At 57.4% G+C, this 9,399-nt stretch overlaps 1 protein-coding gene across 1 annotated transcript in view; it reads left to right on the top strand.

Moving 5' to 3' along the window:
• The first annotated feature begins 1,666 nt into the window (after nt 1–1,666).
• The window catches only part of GLI2 (GLI family zinc finger 2), a 255,907-nt gene continuing 248,174 nt past the window's right edge, over nt 1,667–9,399 (top strand). Inside the window, exon 1 of the mRNA XM_060302608.1 lies at nt 1,667–1,783. The gene's annotated coding sequence lies outside the window, so the exon portion shown is untranslated. The remainder of the gene's footprint in view (nt 1,784–9,399) is intronic.

The raw sequence follows: 9,399 nt of genomic DNA, 5'->3' as shown, positions 1-9,399 counted from the left end.
GCAAATGGAGAGAGCTACTGAGAAAAAGGGATTACATCAGTAAGATAGGCTGGTGAACGGAGGGTAGAACTGGGCCTCTGAGAACTTGGTCCCCCTGCATTCTAGACAAGATCTAACCGTAGGAAGAAGGGCTGAAGGGAGAGAGCTGCTCTCACCCCCACCCCCTACAGGGTGAATTTAGTTGAGCTAATGGTTCAACTAAACCTACTGAACTCGTGCAAGATGGCAGTTCAGTGCTCTGGCCTTGGACAAGTTACTTCACTTCTTTAAGCCTCATCCTTCTCACCTGTAAAATGGGGGAGAAGAAAACCTACTTCACAGAGTTTTGTAGGTTAAATAATGTAAAAGAAATATAACGCGTCACCCAGCACATCGTAAGTGCTCCACAGACGTTAGAGAGAAAAACAAAAAACCTCCCTCAGTGAGGCACTCTTTGGGGGAGGACCCTCAGCCCTAGAGAGGCTGGGGGCCAGCGATGGTTGGGGGACACTTCAGCCAGCTGCCCCCCGCCGCGCTTCTCCAAGAGGGGCAGCTCGGTGCTGGGCTGCGGTGCGGCCTGAGGGCCCAGGGCTCGTCACCTAGTTTGCTTAAGCAAGTTCTTTCACACACACACCCATACACACTTTGGCCCGAAAATTCAGTGAGGTTTTTTCTTCCTTCTTCCTCTGTTGTTGTTGGGTTCTGATTACTTCCATCTGGTTGCGGCAGCTTGACTGGAGTCTCTAAAAACAAAACAAACAAAAACCCTTCCTACCAAACACACAGGCACCGAACCTAGAAGGCTGCTTCGCTTCTCACCAGCAGGCGCCCAGAGGGCGACTCGCGCAAGTCGCGGCGGGGGGTGCGCAGGACGCACCCCGGCACCTGCGCTCGCCGCTGGCCGCCAGAGGGTCGGCGCAGAAACAGCCCCCCTAGAGCCAGCCTCCCTCCCCGCCGCCCTCCTGTCTCCCGCTTCCGCCCCGGCGCCCGGAGAAGCGGGCGCACTGGGAACGGCGACCCGGGCATCTCCCGGCAGAGGGGAAGAGGGAGGCGGGGAGGGCGGGGGATTTCAGAGATTGAAAACAGAGCCTTCCCTGCGCCTCGGCTCCGGAGCTCATCTGACTTGAGTTAGCGACGCACCCCCCCCCGCCCCCGCCCCCAGCGCCTTAAAAAAAGTGTTGGAGACTGGCGCGCTCCTTCGTTCCCTGCTCGAACTTTCTTCGTAGGTGTGCTCTCCCTCCCAGGCGCTGGGGAGGAGGGTCCTCGGCCGCCCCTCCCCTCCAGGTCCCTCGGGTCCCCTCCGGGCGGGGGCGCGCGGCGCGGGCGGGGGCCCGGCGCCCGGTGTGCTGCAGCCGTGCGCGCGGGGGCGCTGCGCCGTGCGGGCGCGCGGCGGGCTGGAGCGCGGGAGTGCCGCAGCTCGCCAGCCGAGGCAGCAAGGCTCCGCGGACTTTTTTTCAAACTCCCATCAATGAGTCTTCGAGGAGGAGCGGGAGGCGGTGGCGGCGGCGGAGGACGCGAAGGAAGGCGAGGAAGAGCCGGAGGAGCGGGAGGAAGGAGCGCGGGCCGCGCGGCGCGCCGGGGCCTCGGGGAGCTGCTCGCTCGCCGGCGGTAGGGTGGCCCGGCCCCCGCCCGCCTCTCGGTCCCCTCCCCTGCCTGGCCCGCCCCGCCCCGGCCGGACTGAGTCCCGGCACACGGCAGCCCGCGGCGGCTCGCCGCGCCAGCCAAGTTGGGATGGGGGCCCGCAGGCACCGCTCGGCGCCCCGGAGGCCACCTGCGTGCTAGAGGCAAACTTTTGTCTCCCTCGGTAAAGTGGCTTTGGCCTTCTTTTGCTTGCTTTTCGTCGCGAAGTGCCCCCTACTCCGGCCGACCCCGGGCCGAGGGGATGCTGCGCCGTCTCGGAGGGTCCCTCGGCCGGGTATCCGCGCCACGGCATGGGGATCCGGGCACCGGGCTAGCGGGCGGCCCGGGTACGGGTTCCGGCCAAGCCGGGCGGGGACGTAAGGGGGGTCCGGGGAACTCGTGGCCGGGGGGCGATTTTGCATCTCCCTTCCCACCTGGGGGAAAGAGCCAGTCTTCTTGGGGGTGCGCAGCGAGCCGGCCTCCACCCCGTCTCCACAGCCCGGGGCTGTTTTCTCGGGAGGTGGGGGTAGCGCCGGAGGCTGGGGTGCTGCGAAGCTCCAGAGGTGGGCGGTGGGAGTGTGTCTCCGGGTAGTGTGCCGGGGGTGGAGGGGCTGCAGCCACAGCCGCTGCGAACTTCCAACTGCACTTCTCGGCGCAGCCCGTCCCGAGCCCTGCCTTTCTTTCTTTCTCGCTCCTTCCTCCCCCTCGTCAGGCCCTGTTGCCCCCTCCCCCTCGGTCAGGCTCTTCCCTCCGGCCTCCCTCCTCGCTTCTCTCCTCCGCCTCTATTGCCCTCCGCCCCGAGAGCCGCTTGACTTCCCGGAGGGATCCGCGCGTAATCCCTCGCCCTTTCCTCGGGTCCCCCCAACCCCGCACTTTCTTCCCCGCCCCCACTCATCTTTTCCCCCCCCCCCACCCCCGGCAATCTCTCAACAAGTATATTTGCTGAGGAATTTGAAAAATCCACTACTGCAACTTGATCTGTGTGTGATGGATGGGGAGAGGCGCGGAGAGAGTTGGGCGCCAATCCTATTAAGGGTTTAGAAAGGGGAGCGTTTTCCCCGGACGGGGGCGGGGGGGCGTGTAGAGGGGGGAGGAGGGAGGGGCGCGTGCTTGTGTGTGTGAGTGTGAGCGCGCCCGCCGCGTCGGGGAGCTGGAAGTCCACCCATCTCGGCGCCGTTTCAGCCCAGCAGTAATTGCTGTCATTTCCTAGGAAACCCGACTTTTTCTGCGCGGGGAGCTCGGGATGGAGCCCGCGCGCTTCACCCCGGGTGACCAGCCGCAGGGACGCTCGTAGGCTTTGGGTCTCCCCCAGGGGGCCTTCCTCCACTCTCCTCTCTTTTGTGTCATTTTGATGTGGTTTTCCGAGTTGATCCCGGCTGGAAAAGTAGACCTTTCCCTGGAGTCTGGTGCCGGGCCCCGGGGGTCCTTCCTGCGCTCCTCTGCCCTCTGGCCCGGGCATCCCGGGCGGTGCTCGGCCTGCAGCGCGGACTTTGCAGCCCAATGGCCGCGGCCGCGTCCTGGGCCCCCGCCCCGCCGCCCCCGCCGGGCGTGTGAAGGTTTAATCCCTACAGCTCCAGATAAAGGAGCAGTTGTAAAACGCTCATATGCTGTTTGCTGACGAGGCTCAGGGGGATGTTGGAGAATTTGAAAGTAAACGTTTCTCTCGCAAGCGGCATAAAATAGTGTTTAAGCAAATATTGTATTGGAGTGCTCAGGGGGCTCGGTGCCAGAAAGGAAAGTAAATAAACGGTGAAATCCAAAATGTACAGCCGTGGAAAGCCACGGAATAGGCGGGCTCGCCACCGGTGCCCCCGTGAGACCTGTTTGCTCTAGCCACCTCGCCTGCGAGACCCCTCCCCGCCCATTTCCTTACCTTGCCTGGGGGTTTCCTTCCCTCGGTGGCTTCCCTGTGTGGGCGCCTGGGAGCGGCTTTGCACTTGGCTCTGCCGGGAAAGAAGTCATTGTGTGGCTCCTGGGCTGGTCTCCCCAGGGCCAGGGAGGGCACCCTGACTATGCCTGGCTGCTTTGAGTTTTGGTGCCCTTTAGGCTCTCCCCAACTTCTGGTCCGCCCTGGGGCAGGATTTCTAGACTATAGCCTCTAGGCCACTGCAGCCACATCCCTGCGGAACCTCCCTGGTCCCCTTTCTTCCTTCATCTTTCTTGCTTTCGTTTTCCCAGACTTCGTGCTTCCCCCTTACAGCTGAGGGTTACAGGAAATCATGGAGATGTTCTCCCCCAGATTTTAGGTCCCACTCAAACCTAGACGCATGGAGAGTTGTCACTTGTCAGAGCGTTTCAGAGTTAGTTCAAGTTTGTGATATTTAGGGTGGTTTGTATTTGCCCTTTGCTGGGAGAAATACGCTCATTTCGTGAGGTTAGTTAGTGATTCTGGGGGGATTTAAACTAAGGCCGTGGAGGTGAGGGGCCCACTCGGCCAGGAAATAGCCCTCAGGTGACCCGGCGGTCTCTTGCTTTGGCATCTGAGTGACAGATTATAGTCAGAGCAGTCTGTTTTCAAAGTCAGTGGGCGAGGATACCAATGGGAGGGAGAGAAACACTTCCAAAGCAGGGCTGAGCTCACCGGAACAAGGCTGGACTGGCTGTTAGGGATGTTTTTTTATCTTCTGTGGGGATTGTTTGGAGGGGAATTTGCACAGGGTTCAGACTACTTCAGCAGGGCCTCCCAGGCTGCTTCCAAATTCACACTGACCCTGCCCGTGGCCTTGGAGGGGACTCTTGGCTTGGCCCACCTTGAAGGGTGTGTGGGGTTAGAGAGGCCCTTCTGGCCGGGCGGCCTTAGAAAGGCGGGCCCGTCCATGTTCTCAGGGATGCTCCAACCCACCTGTGGGGAACAGAGAAAATCCTTTGAGTCGCCTGGTTGGAAGAGGGGCCGCAGGGCCGCTGGTCAGCGACTCCTTGCCCGGCTGCAGGGGCCTTGGGGGCTGTGTACTGTAGCTGGCTTGTTTGCACTGCAGACTGAAAGATACACAAATACTTCATGCTTTGTGTACTCCCACACGTGCCCTGTACACAGTGCAGCCCCTAGGGCTGGATTAGCCAACCCGGGGATTCAGCAGGCAGACTGACAAAATTGAATATTTGCCTAATAAACGCCCTTCTTCCAGCAGGGCCTCTCTTGACCACCCGGGGAAGGGCGGGGGGACCGTCACCCCACAGATGTCAGCGATTCCCTCCAACTGGGACCAGGAGGTTGTCATGCACACTTTGAAAGGCTGTGTGACCCCTACACACCCAGCTGGCTTGTTCAAGCACAAAACCCAAGTCCCACATCCTTGTGGACTCAAGGGGTAGGGCAGCCTGCCTTTTCCTTGGGCAAGTGTGTGTTCAGCCGGGTTTCCTTTCATCTGAATGACGCTCGCTCCTGCTGGTGACGCTGGCTCCGGGGAGGTGGAGCCACCTGCCCTGCTTCTTTAGGATGGGGACGGGTTCTACCTGTGCCTGGGCCTGTTTCCCGGTACGCGGGGACAGCCAGGCCAGGCCAGGTGGACCTAGCTGTGGACCACTGCAGCTGTTCCTGCTGGACCCTTTGAAATGGAACCCTGGGGAAGCAGCTCCCCGTCCCCCTTCTTCTTTTCAGTAAGTGTCAGAGGCTCGCACACGTGAAACACGTGAAGAATGCCAGAGAGAGAAACTGTATTCTCAGATTCCAGAAAATACAGAGGCCGCACGGGTGATTGTACTAGCCACCGGAATAGGCAGCAATTTCAGTGAACAAGGCTCGCTGGCTTCTAAAGAAGGCTCCCGGGAAGGGAGGCTTCTCTGTAATTGTAGCCTCAGGCTTGTTTAAAAGACGCTTTGGGAAGGGGTCCTGTTTGTTGTTAGGCAGTGTCTTTTGGTAAAGAGCAACAGCTTCGTGGGTTTTAAATAAATACTTGCCACCAGATTCAATACTATTACGTATTCCAAAATGAATTTGAGTGTTTGCTGTGGACTGTAAAGGATTTAAAAAAAAAATCATTGATCATTGTTAGATTTTGAGGGTGACCAAAACATCCTTAACCTACAAAACTATGTTTAACCCCCTGGGAAAATGCAGCAGCGATACCAGCAGACTTTCTGCATGTTTAGTATATTTTCCCCAATTCCTTCGTCAACAAAAGCGTCCTCAATATAGTGGTTTGTGTTTTGATTCTGGCTTCTTAAAAAAAACACACATGGGGGAAAATAACTCACTTAAGATGTGACCAAAGAGTTCATATTAAACTGTTGCTGAGATTTTTGGTTTCAAGTGAAAAAGTTAATGTGGTTTTATGTGTGTGTGTATGTGTGTCGTTTAAAAAAAAAAAAAAGGTTGCTGGGAAGTGTGTTTTAACTGTGAGTGCCCTGTTTCAGGCATTAGCATAAGAAAAAAGTTTTAGTGCATTTCCTATTGTCTTGAATGAAGAGTTTCAGCAAAGGGAGGGGAAGCAGCAAAAGGGTGATGGTGCATTGAGATTCTTCGGCAGCCCGGGCTCGTCATCTGCCCCTGAAATCTGTGATCGGATAGCACTTTTATCTCACTTTTCCATTCTCCGGCCTTCTTCACACGTTCACTTTTTGTCAAGGTTTATTGATTATGTTTTCTTCTCTGCAAATCTGTGCAAAATTTAATGAACCAAACACAGCAGTGAGATAAAGGGGGCTTTTTATTCATTAGCAAGGGATTGATTTCCCCCCTTGGGCCGAGGGCCCCCAGGCCGCCCTCTAGTGAGTGGAGGGGGTGGGAGGAGGCGGTGGCCCTGCTCCGGGCTGAGGCGGGGCTTCCCCGCAGACGGGCCCCGGCTCAGCCCGGGACTCCCGGCCCCGGCGAACATCAGAAGCTTCCTGATGGGTGTTCCGGGCCAGCCCCAGCCGCTGCCGCTGCAGACGCCGGCCTCGAGCTCGGGGGCCGGGCTCCTCCGCGATCGGGGCTCCCTGGGCTTGGGGGCGGGTGGAGGCGGGGGATACTCGTCTTCCCCACCCTGACAAACCTCTCGAGTGCCTGGGCCATCCCGGGGACACAGTTAAGTATGGCCCTTCCTCCAGCCCCGACTCTCAGACCTGTAATTAAGCAAAGCCCCTGGTGTGATTATGCTTTGCTGACTCGGCTGGGTTTGGAGCCGCTTCCCTCCACGGAACAGGGTGAACTTTAGCTCTTTGCAGAGGCTTCCTGGGCAGACTGCACATCTGTCTGTCTGTCTGTCTGTCTCCCCTACTCCCCCATCTCCCTTCTTCTCTGCCCGCTTTGTCTTCTTCCCTTCTTTCTTTCCCCCTTTCTTCTCTCTCGCCCCCTCTCTCTCCCGCCCCTCCCCTCCCCGCCCTGGGTCTTCCTTCTCTCCTCCCTCCTGTCTTTTCGCTCTTTCCCTCCCTCTCCTCCCCGCCCATCTCCTCTTTCCTTGGGCATCTTTTTCTTTCGCTCCCCCTCCTCCCCCCTTCCTCGCCCAGCCCCCCTCCAGTTTCTGCCCCGCGGAGGGCTGGCCGGGAGGCCTCCGGGGACGCGGCGTGCCCAGGCCGTGGGGACCGTGTCCGCGTCCGGGGACCCCTCTGCGCTCCGAGAGCCCGCGCGCCGGCCGCGCCGCGTCCCTCCCACCTGCCCGCCCGCCCGGTTTGTGGCGCGCGAACAATGGCCACATTGTCCCGGCCGCGCACCGGCCGCCCCGGCGAGTGGCGGCAGGCGGGACCCTGCTCGTGGCGGCTCGGGAAGAAAGCCAGCGGCCCAGATCCAGATCGGCCGCCTTTGTCGCCGGGTGGGAGACCGCAGCGCCCGGGGGAGCCGGCGCCCACCTGGGGAAGGCGCTTCTCCAAAGGGCGCCCTCCCTGCCCTTGGCCGCTGGTCCTCCCTGCCCCTTCCCCGTGGCTCCCCTCCCCCTTCTCCGAGAAGGGATTCATTCGACTTTAGGTGACAGTTTGCAGAGTGAATTGAGAGCATTTCGCTAGAGCCAGGAGAAGAGGGGCCATGTTACCGAACTTTTGGCGGCATCCGAAACTTTTTCTGTAAGGAATCTGCGCTGGTGCCGAAGGCCCCCTTTTGCCCTGACCCCCACCTTCCCCACCGAGGCAGGAAAGGAATGGTAGTCCCTCAGAACAGTATCCCCCCCTCAACCCATTCGCCTTGACCTGTAGGGATTCAAGACCTCTTAGCGCTTAGAAAAAGAAGGATCTTTGAATGCTTAGGATGTTAAAAGAGCATCCGTCCCTGCGTCCGAGCAGACGCTTAGCAATGCGCCTTTGTGTGCTGGACAATGCAATAAGTCAGCCCGACTTTTGAGCCACGTTTATAAGGAACTGTAAGGGCCGCTCAAGTACACTTGTGCTAAGTTGAATTGATTGAAATTTAATGGCGGTTAGTGGCGATGAATGGTAATGATTTCCCAGCGTATCTTTGGCATACTTGACATTAATAACAGTGTGTGTGTACCCGCACCGGGAGCCTGCCACACACGTGAGGCGGTAGCATTATTCATTTCCGGAGGTGCCAGTCCTTTGCCTCCTTCCTCTCCTGAAATCCTTTTCCTTCTCACCATAATTCAGTTGTTCAGATGATTTTTTAAAAACAGCAAAGGAAAAGAAGGAAAGAAGAATCTTTCTGCGTTGAGTTCGTACATCATTTCAACATAATTTTGTGCTCATGATTTTTTTTTCAATTCCTACGTAAATCAGCTTCTCATATACCAAATATGATGAATTTGTTTTAGCTGCCATCATGAATTAATGTTATGCAAATGGAAGCTTTGCAGGTGAAATGATTTACTTAATAATTTCAACTTCTAATATTTAAACTCATTCATTATGTTGGGAGTTTAAAAAAAAACAAGTCCATATTTTTAAACCTGCGTTGGGGGAGATTGCTATGCAAGTATTTGCAGTGTAGGCAGGCCTTGAAGGCCAGAAAATAGCTCTTCATGTGTTGATTCTTTCTTGGAGAACCTATAGTTCACCACGCGGTGGCTTAAGAAGCAGGGGTTAGAAGTCTTAACAAGTGCCGTCTGGGGGTGGGATGACACAAATGCATTGAAATAAATCCACGGTGACCATCACGGTGATATACCCCCAGGACTGAACATGCTCTGCTCTGGGAACTAAGAAGGGCTTCGCTTTTGAACTGGTCTTGACTGAGCCTGGTGGGAAGGGTGAAGGGGCTCCGATGCCCCCTGCCCTCATCTTTGTCATTTGCTGGTTGAGACCATCTTAAGAGCACGTCTTTAATGCCTGCCCATGAAGGTAGCAGAGATATAAAGAGTTGGGCAGAGGACTGCCACTCCCCGCCCCCGAAATGCTAGGAAGACTTTCTTATGTGTGTCATCTTTTCAGGATGCTTTCTTCTGGAAAAAGTTGAGGAAGAGAGTAAAAGGGATGAATACATGCCCTGTGATAAGTAATGAGCCGAGGCCCTTGGGGTTACATCTGGGAGAGTGACACCATCACTCAAGAGCTGGGTGACCCTGTGCTAGTCGGTTGGCCTCTCTGTGGGGGAGGAGGGAGCTAGGCAGATGTGATCTCTCAGATCCTCCGGCTTCACCAGCCTGGGAGCCAGCACACCCGGCCTCTCAAGACGTCAGGCCAGGCGGGGTGGCGGGACCAGGGTCTGGGCAAAGTGGGGGTTCTGGGTCTTTGCCTCTGCTTCTGGGGAGAGTGAAGTGAGGCCCTCTCAAGGAATCTGCCCCCGCTTCCCATCTCCCCCTGTCTGTCACCCTGCCTAGTCAGCTGTAGTGCTCGGGGCAGGTCCTGGATGTGGTCACGGGGGAGCGGGGATAGAGTGGACTAGGGGACGTTGGTGGAGGTGGGGGAAGCACTCGGCAGTGCCTTTTCAGACTCTCCTGA

This window comes from Globicephala melas, chromosome 7, assembly GCF_963455315.2.
Source record: "Globicephala melas chromosome 7, mGloMel1.2, whole genome shotgun sequence".
NCBI lineage: Eukaryota > Metazoa > Chordata > Mammalia > Artiodactyla > Delphinidae > Globicephala > Globicephala melas.
The sequence above is the reverse complement of the archived record's forward strand: the minus strand, read 5'-3'. Positions and strand labels throughout refer to the sequence as shown.